The 17,174-nt window shown below is 39.5% G+C and overlaps 1 protein-coding gene across 10 annotated transcripts in view; it reads right to left on the reverse strand.

The window, feature by feature from the left end:
- Positions 1 to 17,174, reverse strand: part of PDE4D (phosphodiesterase 4D) — a 1,650,639-nt gene that overhangs the window by 1,360,523 nt on the left and 272,942 nt on the right. The gene's annotated exons all lie outside the window — the stretch shown is intronic.

Here is a 17,174-nt window from a genome sequence, read left to right on the forward strand (position 1 = left end):
AAAATCACTGTGCATGGTGCTGCAGCCATGAAATCAGAAGACATTTGCTTCTTGGCAGGAAAGCTATGAAAAACCTAGACAGTGTGTTGAAAAACAGAGACATTTACTCTGCTGACAAAGATCCGTATAGTCAAGGCTATGGTCTTCCCAGTGGTCAAGTATGGGTGTGAGAACTGTACCATAAAGAAGGTAAAGCACCAAAGAATTGATGCCTTTTAACTGTGGTGCTGGAGAAGGCTCCTGAGTGTCCCTTGGACAGCAAGGAGATCAAACCACTCGATCTTAAGGGAGATCAACCCTGAATACTCGACAGAAGGACTGATGTTGAAACTGAAACTCCAGTAGTTTGGTCATCTGATGTGAACAGCTGACTGACTGGAAAAGTCCCTGATGCTGGGAAAGATTGAGGGCAGGAAGAGAAGAAGCTGTCAGAGGATGAGCTGGCTGGATGGTATCACTGATGCAGTGGACATGAACTTGGGCAAACTTCAGGAGATGGTGAGGTACAGGGAGGCCTGGTGTGCTGCAGTTCATGGGGTTGCAAAGTCAGAAGTGACTGGGCAACTGAACAACACCACCAACATATCACTATATTTGAAGTGAGTTTCTTATAGCTAGCATATAACTAGGTCATATTCTATAATGCTGATCTCTGTCTTTTGGTTAATGCATTTGGAACATTTACATGCAGAGTACATAATGAGAAATGCTGGACTGGAAGAAACACAAGCTGGAATCAAGATTGCCGGGAGAAATATTAATAACCTCAGATATGCAGATGACACCACCCTTATGGCAGAAAGTGAAGAGGAACTCAAAAGCCTCTTGATGAAAGTGAAAGAGGAGAGTGAAAAAGTTGGCTTAAAGCTCAATATTCAGAAAATGAAGATCATGGCATCCAGTCCCATCACTTCATGGGAAATAGATGGGGAAACAGTGGAAACAGTGCCAGACTTTATTTTTGGGGGCTCCAAAATCACTGCAGATGGTGACTGCAGCCATGAAATTAAAAGACTCACTCCTTGGAAGGAAAGTTATGACCAACCTAGATAGCATATTCAAAAGCAGAGACATTACTTTGCCAACAAAGGTCCGTCTAGTCAAGGCTATGGTTTTTCCTGTGGTCATGTATAGATGTGAGAGTTGGACTGTGAAGAAGGCTGAGCACTGAAGAATTAATGCTTTTGAACTGTGGTGTTGGAGAAGACTCTTGAGAGTCCCTTGGACTGCAAGGAGATCCAACCAGTCCATTCTGAAGGAGATCAGCCCTGGGATCTCTTTGGAAGGAATGATGCTAAAGCTGAAACTCCAGTACTTTGGCCACCTCATGCGAAGAGTTGACTCATTGGAAAAGACTCTGATGCTGGGAGGGAGTGGGGGCAGGAGGAGAAGGGGACAACAGAGGATGAGATGGCTGGATGGTATCACTGACTTGATGGACGTGAGTCTGAGTGAACTCCGGGAGTTGGTGATGGACAGGGAGGCCTGGCATGCTGCAATTCATGAGGTCGCAAAGAGTTGGACACGACTGAGCAACTGAACTGAACAAAAAATATGCTAGGGCTTAAGATTATCATTTTATTTTTTATTTTCTGTTTGGTTTGTTTATGTTTGGTTTTAATTTCTCTGTTTTCTTAATCATGTCTTCTTGTGGGTTACTTAAACATGTTTTAGAATTTCATTTTATCTATAGTGCTGTTGAATGTATATTTTATACAACTTTTTAAGTGGTTATGTTAGGTATTCCATTATATATACATAACTTATCACATACTCATGGCAGTGTCATTTAACCAGTTCAAGTGAATTATAGGAATCTCATCTCCCTTAACATCTTTTTACCCTCCTGAATTTATAATTGTCTTAAATATTTCTTCTACATATGTCTAGAACCCCATCAGAAGGAATTATAAATTTTGTCAAATGATCATACATGATTTAGAAAACTCAGATGAAGAAAGGAAGTCTATTTTATTTATATTTTTGTTTATCATGTTCATTTTTCCTTCCTGATGTTCCAAGTTTTCATTATTTCCTTTATGTCTAGAGAACTTTCTTTAGCTATTCTTTTAGGGTAGATCTGCTGGTAAAAAATTCCTTGGTTTTAAGAATGTCACACCAGCCCAGTGGGAAGAGGGAGGAGGACCTTATTATTGCCAGATGAATTTGGAAGGCCACACTTCCTGTGTGGTCTCCACTGACACAGTAGAGAGGGCAAGGGAACCAAAGTGAAGCTAAAAGTTCTTATCACTTATTTGGTCCTTTCTGATATTATCCCAGTGAGGTTTTGCAGTATCTCACTAAAGCCTCAGCAAGACAAAAATCTGGACTTCGTTGGCATGACTGTGGATAGGTCCATAGATTTTCTCTGTTGTCTGCCTAGAGTTAAAGCAGCTATTTTTGAAAAGTTTTATGTCATGCTAGGGTATCCTTTTCCTGGTATGTTGGCAAAAGAGAACAGAATTCTGTTGAGGATTTTTTTTTTTTTTAATTTGTACCCACTGTCATCTCTGGGTTGCCTGCTTCTTCAGTTCTAAGATACATGAAGCAAAAAGAAAACCCCAGGGAAAATAGCAACTTATTACCATGTTGTTCATTGGGTCCCAAGGTCCCTAATCGGCCTACCTTCTATCTTCTTATCTCTACCACTCAGAGTATTCTTATTATATATACATATACACGATTTTTATTTGTACTTAATAGGAGGAATAGGGGAAAATATGTGTACTCCAGCTTCCTGGAAGCAGAACTCTCCAATCTTTAACATGATGGCTGAACTAAGGAATGTGAAGAAAATGTATCCCTTGGAGAACAGGAATGACCTGAAACATTACCAAGTCACTAACAATGGCTAAACTATAATAAAAGGATAATGAAATTTTTGAAAAGCAAATCGGGAACAAGTGGAAAATAAAATTATAGATGTAATCTGAGGGAGGGAGAGCAACACCTCATGGCCTCAGGTTCACTGGATCAAATGTCAGAAACTGCTGGAAACTTAGCACCCAATTCCCAAGAACTGAATGCATCATGGGTCTGGGGAAGCTACATAACTCCTCATTAAACAGCATTTCTGTGAGAACTGAATGACTTAATAAATTCAAATAATTTATTAATAAAATAAGTGCCTGGCTCATCTTAGGGCTCTATAAATATTAATTATTAATGTTAACTAAAAAATATGTATATTAACTTAAAATTACTTTTAATTAACTTATATCTCTTCCTGAGATAACAGAAGTCTATCTGGATAATTCTTAGGCTGCAGTTCTCCAAGGCTTGAAGGTCAGTGTTGAAGAGGAAACTGTGATCATCACTACTAAACTTATTGTGGAGAACACACTCTACCAGTTGGAGGATTTTTTTACCTGTCTCAAAGTATCTGCTTAAGTTCACAGGCAGCACTGTTAGTGTAGTTTAGAAAGAAATATTTTTAAAAAGAGATACAAACCAAGGAGAGAATAACTAATTCTACCCCCACTTACCCTAAACTGATCTCTTAGACTTCCACATATCGGCAAGATACAAATCTTCCTCAAATGAAATAAAAGTACCTCAGAATCACCAAGGCCAGTATCAAACTTCTTGTCCTTCTTGTTGAAACCTGCTCTTCCTCCAGATTTCCCTGTTTCAGCAATTCCATGATGAAACATTATCCTCCAAGGAAACCAAGACATAAACCACAGTCGTCCTTTATTCACGATTCTTAGAAAGTCACTAAATTGGCCGATTCTGTATCACAAAATACTTTGACTCTGTCACTCTTGCTTCTCCCCACTGTCATTTCTGTAGTAAATCCACCACCTTCCCACCCTCACTCCCAGCTGACTCAGCCCCAACGTCTCCCTTCGCTTCCCTTCCTGGCTCAGGAATGCAGCCAGATCTCAGTTCAGTTCAGTTCAGTTCAGTTTAGTCACTCAGTCACGTCCGACTCTTTGCGACCCCATGAACTGCAGCACGCCAGGTCTCCCTGTCCATCACCAACTCCCGGAGTTTACTCAAACTCATGTCAGCGATTTGCTACTCTGCTAACATGCCAACATCTCCATCTCCTGCAGCTCAATGACTTTGCATATCAGTTTCCCTCTGCCTAAAATTCCTTCTCTCTCTTGCATTTATATCCTGTCTGCAAACTCCTATTCATTCCTGAAAACCACATTGAATATTGCTTTTCTCTTCACTTTTCCTAATAACTTGAGATCTACACATAGTTCTTTTTCTACTATATCTATTTTATCCTACTAGGCTGTAAGTTCCTCAAGCAAGGATCATGCATTTTTCATCTTTACAGTCTTAGGGCTGTTGAAAAAAGACAGGCTATGGGCTTTAAGAGTTTGAATTCAAACTCTAGTTTTGTCACTTCCAAAGTGTGTGACCTTGGATAGGTTACTTTACATCCTGTCAACTAATTGGACTGAGAATGCAGTTTGCAGAAATGTTGATTCTGTGAACCATCAAAATAGATGGGGATACAGAGCCACAAAATGCCTCGTTAGTGGTCTATGATTAATTTCAAGTGCCATTCAAATATTCTATATGTAACAAAACCAGAAAAGTTTGGGAAGCATACGATTACTTAAATGACCAGTTGGTTCATATATAAATTACTGATGGCAATGCCTGATTCAGGGCTTCCCAGGTGGTACAGTGGGAAAGAATATGTCTGCCACTGAACGCGCGTGCACACACACACACACACACACACACATACACACAATGTCTAATTCAGAGTCTAACTAACACAAAGTCTGGGACATGGTTGGTACTCAACAAATGTTTGTTTTATTTATTTCCTTTTTATTTTTTTCTCTTTAAAGTCCTTTCTCCACTTTTCTGTTTTCTTTCTGCTCTAATTTTTTAAAAAATATTTTTCAATCACTTCAACACTTCTTTTATTTCCTCTGTTTTCTATTTCTTTTACTTTTCTTAACTCCAGCCCAGTCTTCTCTTACATCCTGGTTCTATCCTCATTTGAACTCAAGAACACACATTTCACAAGGCTTTCCTCCTCTCACTATGCATGCCTACAAACACCGCACCATCACCCCCAAAATGCCAACTCTGAATGTTGAGAAAGCTTTAGCAAGAATTATTCCACATAATAAAAATATATAAGTGCAAGAAAGAATTAATTTTTAAAGAGAATAGAACTCATTTAGGACAGTTTTAACATAACCAGAATCTAGAAAAGATAAGCCAAAGAAAGGGGAAAATAATAGAGACTGTCTCAATATTATAACAGAAATAATATTGTTTCAAACAATATTCTTCAGCACATGAAACAAAGAAATCATTATCATTCTTGGAGTGAAGAATTTAAATTAATTGAAATTCATCTGACAAAGAAATGAATCTCCCAAAAGGAAAGGAGAGAAAGAGATCTAAAAATATATATTTCCCAAAATGAGCGCTCAAAAACATTAGTCATCCAAGATGATTCAAGAAAAAAAAGAATTACATGGCAAAAAAAAAAGGTCAGATTTGTTGCACTTGATATGCACTTTGCCAATAGAGATTGGAAATTGTATTAGCATGTTATAAGGTTGAAATCCTTTGGTAACTAGTTTAATTTGGTCCAATATGGAGTTTCCAAGTTTTCAACAGCAGTGGAATTATTCTTTTGCTTTAAAGTAGCATCTCCTACAAGTAGTAACATTAGAAATCTTATTGATGGGTTTGTTTCCATTAGAACCAGGAAAGTAAAAATTATAGATTGTTTTTTGTACAAATAAAATTTTAAACAAAATATTTTGAGTTTTAATATACCTACTTTTCGTTTTTTTACAATGGTTTTCACCTGCTTTAAAGTTCTGGGAGAAAAATCAACTGTTAAATTTTTTTCCTTTTGCTTTAGCCCCCAGTATCCCTAGGGAGGGTCTCAGCAGTTGCCTCTGCGTGGGAGTTAGGGTTGATTGGGAAGGAGCATAAGAGAACATCCTGGAGTGATGGATATGTTCAGTATCTAGATAAAGGCTTGAGTTACAAAAATGTATACATTTGTCAAATCTCAGCAAATGTTCACTTACAAGCATGTCATTTCACTATAAGTTTTTTTATAAAAAGAAAAAGACTGAATAATGAGTTCTAGTTAATGATGTACATGCTCACGTATGTAGGGGAAAGCATACTTAAGTCTAAAATTTACTCTGAATGCATGAAAAATAATGGATTAGTGGGTGGAGTGAAGAAGGCAATGGCACCCCACTCCAGTACTCTTGCCTGGAAAATCCCATGGATGGAGGAGCCTGGTGGGCTGCAGTCCATGGGACCCCTGGACTAAGAGTCAGACACGACTGAATGACTTCACTTTCACTTTTCACTTTCATGCATTGGAGAAGGAAATGGCAACCCACTCCAGTGTTCTTGCCTGGAGAATCCCAGGGACGGGGCAGCCTGGTGGGCTGCCATCTATGGGGTCACACAGAGTCGGACACGACTGAAGTGACTTAGCAGCAGTGGGTGGAGGGTTAGCTACATGTGATAAAATCTAGTAAAATGTGACTGATATGATTGGTGGTAGGTACACAGATGTGCAGTGTAAAATTCCTTCAACTTTGCTATATGCTTGCCAGTTCTCATAACATGGTGCTAGGGAAAAGAGAAAATGAATACAATAAAATAAAAAGCAGTATCTCAAAGAAATAATGCAAAGCTCTGGTCTAGAAACCACATGCAGATAATCATGATTTATTCACTGCTGAATCACTATAGAATACCTGATATGTGACAGACACTGGGATATTATTACATCAATGAATAGAACAAAAATCCCTGCCCTCATGGAGCTCATATGCTAGTTGGCTAGGGTAAGATAATATACTTAATAAATCACTAAATTGCCTATTAGGCTAGAGGGTGGCAAGTACTATGAAGAATACATGGTGCAGTTAAATCAGGACTACAATTTTAAATAAGAGAGTTGGGAAACATCTCAAAGAGAAAATAACATTTGTGCAAAGACTTCAGGGAGATGACATAATGAACCAAGTGGAAAATCTTGAGAGGAAATCTACCCCAGGTGGACTTACTGCCAGAGAAAATGCCCTTGAACGAAAACATGCCTGACATGTTCTAAGATTCGCAGCAAGGCAGATATGGCTCAACAGATTCCAGGGGCTAGACTAGAAGGATCTGAGGTCAGAGAAGTAATGAAAGGGCAGATCATGCAGAATGTTATGGGCTAAATTGTATCCACAAAAAAGAAATTCATGACTCAGATAACCGTGATGGTGTGATCACTCACCTAGAGCAAGATATTCTGGAATGCAAAGTCAAGTGGGCCTTAGTAAGAATCACTACGAATAAAGCTAGTCAGAGTGATGGAATTCCAGTTGAGCTATTTCAAATTCTAAAAGATAATGCTGTGAAAGTGCTGCATTCAATATGCCAGCAAATTTGGAAAACTCAGCAGTGGCCACAGGACTGGAAAAGGTCAGTTTTCATTCCAATCCCAAAGAAAGGCAATGCCAAAGAATGCTCAAACTACCACACAATTGCACTCATCTGACATGCTAGCAACTGCTACTGCTAAGTCACTTCAGTCATGTCCGACTCTGTGCGACCCCATAGATGGAAGCCCACCAGGCTCTCCCATCCCTGGGATTCTCCAGGCAAGAACACTGGAGTGGGCTGCCATTTCCTCCTCCAATGCATGAAAGTGAAAAGTGAAAGTGAAGATGCTCAGTCGTGTCTGACTCTTAGCGACCCCATGGACTGCAGCCCACCAGGCTCCTCCATCCATGGGATTTTCCAGGCAAGAGTGCTGGAGTGGGGTGTGATGCTCAAAATTCTGTAAGTCAGGCTTCAGCAAAATGTGAACCATGAACTTCCAGATGTTCAAGCTGGATTTAGAAAAGGCAGAGGAACCAGAGATCAAATTGCCAATATCTGCTGGATCATAGAAAAAGCAAGAGAATTCCAGAAAAACATCTACTTCTGCTTTCTTGACTATGCCAAAGCCTTTGACTGTGTGGATCACAATAATCTTTGGAAAATTCTGAGATGGGAATAACAGACCACCTTACCTTCAGTTCTGGTGGCTCAGGAAAGCATCTGCCTGCAGTGCGGGAGACCCAGGTTCAATCCCTGGGTTGGGAAGAGCCCCTGGAGAAGGAAATGGCAACCCATTCCAGTACTCTTGCCTGGAAAATTCCATGGACTGAGGAGTCTGGCGGGCTACAGTCCATGGGGTGGTAAAGAGTCGGACACGACTGAGTGACTTCACTTTACCTTCAGTTCAGTTCAGTTCGGTCGCTCAAGTCAAGTCTAACTTTGCAACCCCATGGACTGCAGCATACCGGTCCTCCCTGTCCATCACCAACTACAGGAGTCCATTCAAAATCATGTACATTGAGTCGGTGATGCCATCCAACCATCTCATCCTCTGTCATCCCCTTCTCCTCTGGCCTTCAATCTTACCCAGCATCAGGGTATTTTTCAATGAGTCGGTTCCTCGCATCAGGGGGCCAAAGTATTGGAGTTTCAGCTTCAGAATCAGTTCTTCCAATGAATATGCAGGACTGATTTCCTTTAGGATTGACTGGTTGGATCTCCTTGCTGTCCAAGGGACTCTCAAGAGTCTTCTCCAACACCACAGCTCAAAAGCATCAATTCTTTGGCATTCAGTGTTGTTTATAGTCCAACTCTCACATCCATACATGACCACTGGAAAAACCATTGCTTTGACTAGATGGACCTTTGTTGGCAAAGTAATGTCTCTGCTTTTTAACGTGCTGCCTAGGTTGGTCATAACTTTTCTTCCAAAGAGCAAGCGTCTGTTAATTTCATGGCTGCAATCGCCATCTGCAGTGATTTTGAAGCCCCCCAAAATAAAGTCAGCCACTGTTTCCACTGTTTCCCCATCTATTTGCCATGAAGTAATGGGACCAGATGCCATGATCTTACTTTTCTGAATGTTGAGCTTTAAACCAACTTTTTCACTCTCCACTTTCACTTTCATCCAGAGGCTCTTTACTTCTTCTTCACTTTCTGCCATAAGGGTGGTGTCATCTGCATATCTGAGGTTATTGATATTTCTCCCAGCAATCTTGATTCCAGGTTGTGCTTCTTCCAGCCCAGCGTTTCTCAAGATATACTCTGCATATAAGTTAAATAAGCAGGGTGACAATATACAGCCTTGACATACTTCTTTTCCTATTTGGAACCAGTCTGTTGTTTCATGTCCAGTTCTAACTGTTGCTTCCTGACCTGCATACAGATTTTTCAAGAGGCAGATCAGCTGGTCTGTTATTCCCATCTCTTTCAGAATTTTCCACCATTTATTATGATCCAAACAGTCAAAGGCTTTGGCATTGTCAATAAAGCAGAAATAGATGTTTTTCTGGAACTCTCTTGCATTTTCAATAATCCAGCAGATGTTGGCAATCTGATCTCTGGTTCCTCTACCTTTTCTAAATCCAGCTTGAACATCTGGAAGTTCACAGTTCACGTATTGCTGAAGCCTGGCTTGGAGACTTTTAAGCATCACTTTGCTAGCATGTGAGATGAGTGCAATTGTGCGGTAGTTTGAGCATTCTTTAGTATTGCCTTTCTTTGGGATTGGAATGAAAACTGACTTTTTCAAGTCCTGTGGCCACTGCTGAGTTTTCCAAATTTGCTGGCACATTGAATGCAGCATGTTCACAGCATCATCTTTTAGAATTTGAAATAGCTCAACTGGAATTCCATCACCTCCACTATCTTTGTTTGTAGTGATGTTTCCTAAGGCCCACTTGATTTCACATTCCAGGTTGTTTTGCTCTAGGTGAGTGATCACAGAATTGTGATTATCTGGGTCATGAAGATCTTTTTTATACAGTTCTTCTGTGTATTCTTGCCATCTCTTCTTAAAATCTTCTGCTTCTGTTAGGTCCATACCATTTCTGTCCTTTATTGAGCCCATCTTTGCATGAAATGTTCCCTTGGTACCTCTAGTTTTGTTGAAGAGATCTCTAGTCTTTCCCATTCTATTTTTTTTCTCTATTTCTTTGCACTGATCACTGAGGAAGGCTTTGCTATTCTTTATATCTCCTTGCTATTCTTTGGAATTCTACATTTAAATGGGTATATCTTTTCTTTTCTCCTTTGCTTTTCGCTTCTCTTCTTTTCACAGCTATTTGTAAGGCCTCTTTAGACAGCCATTTTGTTTTTTGCAATTGTTTTTCTTGGGGATAGTCTTGATCCCTGTCTCCTGTACAATGTCATGAACCTCCACCCATAGTTCATCAGGCACTCTATAGATCTAGTTCCTTAAATCTATTTCTCACTCCCACTGTATAATCATAAGGGATTTGATTTAGGTCATACATGAATGGTCTAGTGGTTTTCCTACTTTCTTCAAGTCTGAATTTGGCAATAAGTAGTCATCATCTGATCCATAGTCAGCTCCTGGTCTTGTTTTTGCTAACTGTATAGAGCTTCTCCATCTTTGGCTGCAAAGAATATAATCAATCTGATTTCAGTGTTGGCTTTCTGGTGATGTCCATGTGTAGAGTCTTCTCTTGTGTTGTTGGAAGAAGGTGTTTGCTATGACCAGTGTGTTCTCTTGGCAAAACTCTATTAGTCTTTGCCCTGCTTCATTCTGTACTCGAAGGCCAAATTTGCCTGCTACTCCAGGTGTTTCTTGACTTCCTACTTTTGCATTCCAGTCCCCCATAATGAAAAGGACATCTTTTTTGGGTGTTAGTTCTAAAAGGTATTGTAGGTCTTCATAGAACCATTCAACTTCAGTTTCTTCAGCGTTACTGGTTGGGGTATAGACTTGGATTACTGTGATATTGAATGGTTTGCCTGGGAAACGAACAGAGATCATTCTGTCATTTTTGAGATTACATCAAAGTACTGCATTTTGGACTCTTTTGTTGACTATGATGGCTGCTTCATTTCTTCTAAGGGATTCCTGCCCACAGTAGTAGATATAATGGTCATCTGAGTTAAATTCACCCATTCTAGTCCATTTTAGTTCGCTGATTCCTAGAATGTTGATGTTTACTCTTGCCATCTCCTGTTTGACCACTTCCAATTTGCCTGATTCATGGACCTAACATTCCAGGTTCCTATGCAATATTGCTCTTTACAGCATCAGACCTTGCTTCTATCACCAGTCACATCCACAAATGGGTATTGGCTCCATCCCTTCATTCTTTCTAGAATTATTTCTCCACTGATCTCCAGTAGCATATTGGGCACCTACTGACCTGGGGAGTTCCTCTTTCAGTATCCTATCATTTTGCCTTTTCATACTGTTCATGGGATTCTCAAGGTAAGAATACTGAAATGGTTTGCCGTTCCCTTCTCCAGTGGACCATATTTTGTCAGAACTTATACCTTACCTGCCTCCTGAGAAATATGTATGCAGGTCAAGAAGCAACAGTCAGAACTGGGCATGGAACAGCAGACTGGTTTCTAATCGGGAAAGGAGGATGTTAAGACTGTATATTGTCACCCTGCTTATTAACTTATATGCAGAGTACATGATGCGAAATACCAAGCTGGATGAAGCACAAGGTGGAATCAAGAATGCTGGGAGAAGTATCAGTAACTTCAAATATGCAGATGACACCACCCTTATGGCAGAAAGCAAAGAAGAACTAAAAAGCCTCTTGATGAAAGTGAAAGAGGAGAGTGAAAAAGCTGGCTTAAAACTCAACATTCAAAAAACTAAGGTCATGGCATCTGGTCCCAGCACTTCATGGCAAATAGATGGAGGAAACAATGGAAACAGTGACAGATTTTATTTCTTTGGGCTCCAAAATCACTGCAGATGATGACTGCAGCCATGAAATTAAAAGATGCTTGCTCCTTGGAAGAAAAGGAGGAACCTAGACAGCATATTAAAAAGCAGAGACATTGCTGACAAAGGTTTGTCTGGTCAAAGCTATGGTTTTTCCAGTAGTCATGTATGGATGTGAGAGTTGGACTATAAAGAAAGTTGAGCACTGAAGAATTGATGCTTTTGAACTGTGGTGTTGAAGAAGACTCTTGAGAGTCCCTTGGTCTGCAAGCAGATGAAACCTGTCAATCCTAAAGGAAATCAGTCCTGAATATTCATTGGAAGGACTGATGCTGAAGTTGAAGCTCCAATACTCTGACCACTTGATGTGAAGAACTGACTCATTGGAAAAGACCCTGATGCTGGGAAAGACTGAAGGCAGGAAGAGAAGGGGATGACAGAGGGTGAGATGGTCAGATGGCATCACCAATTTGATGGACGTGAGTTTAAGCAAGCTCTGGGATTTTGTGATGGACAGGGAAGCCTGGGGTGCTGCATTTCATGTGGTAGGAAAGGGTCGGCCACAACTGAGGGACTGAACTGACTGAAATTGTGCCCCATAAAATTCATATGCTGATGCTTTCCCTAATCTCCAGTCCCTCAGAATGTGACTGAATTTGGAGACTGCCTTTGTAGATCTAATTCAAAGGGTTGCTAGTGTGTGTCCTACTATAATATGACTGGTTTTCTTAAAAGAAGAGGGAATTAGGAAACAAAGTGACAACATGTGAGGACACAGTGAGAAGGTGGCCATCTGCAGGCCCAGGAGAGAGGCCTCGAAACAAACAAACCTTGATCTTGAACTTCTAGCTTCTAGAATTTCTGTGGTTTAAGCTACAGTCTGTGTTATTTTTTTATGACAGCCCATCCCTCCTAACTTCACATCAAGAACAAGTCAAAAAAGTTCCAAAACCATGTTTCTTTGTCTGTTTTAATCCTCAGAGAACTAAGAATACAAAGAAAGCTAAATGAATTAAATTCCAGAAAGGAAGGCATTCCTCCTAGCAAAGAAGAGACCCATTACTTCTTTTACCCCTGGTTTGAGACCCATTACTTCGTTTACCCCTGGTTTAAGAGACCCATTACTTCTTTTACTTCTGGTTTAAAGGGAAGAAGAGCAAATACGCTATCAGTAGGAGTATGGAGAAAGCAGCTTAACTTGTAAAACTGTTAAACACTACCTGTGAGCTGGAGGGATGGATTAGATCCCACAAAACTTCATCACAGAGGGAGGCTGCAGCCCTGACCCAGAGGCACACAGGCCTTCCCTGAGAGAAAGGCAGGAGCTATCTGAAGGCTGAGGCTAGGAAAAGACAGCAGAGAAACAACTGACTTCTTTATTATCCTTTACATCTCCTTATTCTCTGCTAATAGCTGTTGAATCTGTCATTATGTCACTTTTCTCATTCCTGATACTAGTAATTTGTGTCTTCTCTTTTTCCCCCTGAGCCACACTATTGATCTCCTCAAAGAATAAATTTTTGTTTTCATTGATTTCCCATTGTTTTTCTGTTTTCTATACTCTTGGTTTCTGTTTTGATATTTATCATTCCTTTTTCTTTATTTTGGTTTTAATTTACCCTTTTTTAGTTTAAGATAGAAATTGAAGTCATTGTTTTCAGACCTTTCTTCTAGCAGCACCTAGTGCTATAGATTTTTCCCTAAGTACTGCTCCAAGAACATACAACAAATTTTGATATATTGTGTATATACTTTCATTTCATTTGAAATTCTTTCTACTCTCCCTTTAAATTTGTTTTGATCCATAGCGTATTACTTTCCTATAGCTACCTCAATTAATTATCACAAACCATGTATCTTAAAACAAACAAACAAAAAAACCCTATTTTCTCACAGTTCCAGAGTGTAGGAGTCCAACATTAGAGGGTTAGCACTTCCATTTCTTGCCTCTTCCAGCTTCCGCTGGCTCCAAGTGTTATGTGGCTTATTGCTCTTTAACTCCAATCTCTGCCTCTATCTTCACATGGTCTTCTCCTCTATGCCTGTGTGTTCCCCTTTCCTTTCTTTTATAAGGATATCTTCCATTGGCTTAGGACCCACATAGATAATCCAAGATTATCTCATCTCAAAATCCTTAACTTAATTACATACGCAAATATCCTTTCCCCAAAGAAGATCATATTCACAGCCTCCAGAGATTAACACATGGACATATCATTTTGGGAACCACAGAGCAACCCACTACACAGACATTATTCAGAAGTATGCTATTTGGTGTCCAGATATTTGGGGACTTCCAGACATTTTTTTGTGATTGATTTTCATTTAATTTCACTGTGGTTAGAGAACATACTCTGTAATAACTTTAAACATATTGAAACTTACTTTTATGACCCAAAATATAATTTATCTTGGCAAATATTTTTCGTACATCTGAAAAGAATGTATGTTCTGCTGTTGTTGGGTGGAGTGCTCTAAAAATGAAAATAGGTCAAGTTAATGGTGTTTTTCAAATCTTCTATCTACTGAACTTGTCTATTTATTTTATCAATTAGTGATGAGGACAGTGATATTTCTGACTATAATTATGAGTAATATGTACTAGATCACCATATTTTCTAACATTATCTACATCTCACACCCATATGTTCACTGATACCAACATGTGGTAGGGTGGGGGGCAGGGGTTACTTCCTAATATATTCTCCCTCTCTTGTATTAGGAGTCCTATTCATCTTTTTTCCTATTTTATGTATAGATATTTTCCCACAAAATTTGGTTAATATATATGAGATATTTAACTCTGCAAAAATTTCAACTTGTTTTTACTCCTACTTTGAAATTCTGAATATACTTTCATCTTATAAAGTGTTGTAAATTATGTTTATACTCTTGGTTTCATGAGCTGTCTGCTCCTGAACACATGATATAATTCAGAATACAATCAAAGCCACTTACGAAGTTTTGTGAGAGGTACTAAGTGTTCTGCTAAAAACTTCTTGGTCTTAAATATTTAAGTGGAAATTAGAGAACTGGTAACATTTTTTTCAAATATCAGCAAATTCAAGAAGCAGATTATACTAATTACCATTACTGAGAAGTTACACATCATGAACTCAGATTTCTCTTTATGAGGCTTAATGTAGCTTAATGCGTTACCTCATGGGAGTTACAATATATAAAAAAACACATAAAAGACTTGGGTTGATGGTTGTATATCACACCAGGATCTGCAAAATGTGCCATGTCTCCCAGGGTGGCCACACTGTCTGAATATTCCATCCCTGACTGTTATATTTGAGAGAAATACTAGAAGTTCTATGAGTGACCATCTGCAGAAGATGAAAAGGCAGGCCAGGACTACATGAATTGCACGTGCACAGAACCAAGCTCACTACTGGAAAAGAAAAATCTGTCCCATGTTCAGCCAATTCTAAGAAATCAGCTGAATAAATACGATGTAGGCCCATCTGAACGTTAAAATGCATAGTACCATCTATAAGGGCTAGAGCAACGGATGGGAAGATGAGTTAAGGTACAGCAAATCAATATGGTAAAACTGCAATTTGTCACAGGAGACAAATTTCCATTAAAATGATCATGCAAAAGTACAAAATATTCCAATTTGGGAACTTTATCATTATTTCTACCTCTATTCAAAGCACTTTCATATGCATCATCTATGCTTTCAAGTTTTATTTCTTTAAAGTGAGAAAATCAAAAACACTTGAGAAGCAATCTGAGTTAAGAATCATTCTAGGGTTCTTAGCCACTTACCTTTCTCCCCTTTTGCTTTAGCAAATTGACTAGCAGTCTATTTTAGTTTTCATATAAATATTTCTCTTTACTTGTAGATGATATGCTCATTTACAGACTAATTAATAACATTATATAATATAATCGCAAGTAAAACCGTCACATACAGATCTGGGACTCTTGTGGCATACACCACTACAAGGGCACCACAAGAAACAGTGAACAGCCTTCTAGAATGTCACAGGTGGTGTTTAAGCTTTATGGAGGAAGTAGTGTCAGTTAATCCACCTAGCTAATTAAAGGAAGATGGGATAAAAGGGACTCTATTGTTACTAAAGTTAAGCTTGTGACTTTTTGTAAAGACCTATTTATTTAGAAAAGAGCTTCCCCAGTGAATCAGTGATAAAGAATTCACCTACAACACAGGAGACACTGGGGATGTGGGTTCAATCCCTGGGTTGGGAAGATCCCCTGGAGGAGGAAATGGCAACCCACTCCAGTATTCTTGTCTGGAAAATCCCATGAACAGAGGAGCCTGGCGGGCTGAAGTCCATGGGATCGTGAAGAGCTGGACATGACTGAGCACATGCACTGTGCTATGCTATTTAGAAAAGAAAAAAATATAAGACCAATGACTCAAGTTCCTCTCTACACCTAGAAAACTATCTTAATCAAAATAGACATATATAACCAAAGATTACAGAGAAGGAAATAACGAATTTCACCTGGTATTTAAGAACAAGAAAAGTAAATTTCAGAAAATCAAGACAGCAAAGGAGTAGTCGAGGAAGACCTCAACTTCATTGCTTCTCTTGCAGCAAGAGCTTATGTGATGCAACTCTAATGACGTGAAAACAAAGAGATACTACCTGACCAGGCCCAGAGCACTTCACACAAGTTTGCAGAGTGACATGGTGCCCACAGCACCTCAATGTCATCACTACTAGTTGCAGCAAAAATGACCTTGAGCATTCCTTTCAGGTCTATTTGAACAAAATTTCACACGTGAGTGGTACTCATAAATAAAGTCCAGCAGAACACATGACTGGCTTTGCATGCTTATAGAGCCATATCAATGCAATAAGCAGATTCCCAGGTTTGAAAAGCATTTTGAAACATCTCATAGTGCACATGTAAAAGGCACAGAGTGATTTCAGGGTCTCTGATCAAATACAGAACTTTGAAGAAATAGATGGTGCCAGTGAAGACATTTGTCATAGCTTGACAACAGTTATGACAAACCTAGACACTGCATTAACAAGCAAAGATATCACTTTGCTGACAAATGTTCATGTAGTCAAAGCTATGGTTTTTCCAGTAGTCACGTATGGATGTGAGAGTTGAACCATAAAGAAGGCTGAGTGCTGAAGAAGTGATGCTTTCGAACTGTGGTGCTGGAGAAGATTCTTAGAGCCCATTGTAGGAAATCAACCCTGAATATTCATTGGAAGGACTGATGCTTTAGCTGAAACTCCACTACTTGGCCACTTGATGCAAAGAATCAACTTATTAGAAAACACTGATGCTGGGAAAGATTGGGGGCTGGTGGAGAAGGGGGCGACAGAGGACGAGATGGTTGGATGGCATCACCAACTCAATGGACATGAGTTTGAGCAAGCTCCGGGAGTTGGTGATGGACAGGGAAGCCTGGCGTGCTGCAGTCCGTGGGGTCGCAAAGAACTGGACA

The sequence above is a fragment of the Bos grunniens genome, chromosome 20 (assembly GCF_055505025.1).
Source record: "Bos grunniens cultivar Pamir isolate PY7600 chromosome 20, Bosgru_T2T1.0, whole genome shotgun sequence".
Lineage (NCBI taxonomy): Eukaryota > Metazoa > Chordata > Mammalia > Artiodactyla > Bovidae > Bos > Bos grunniens.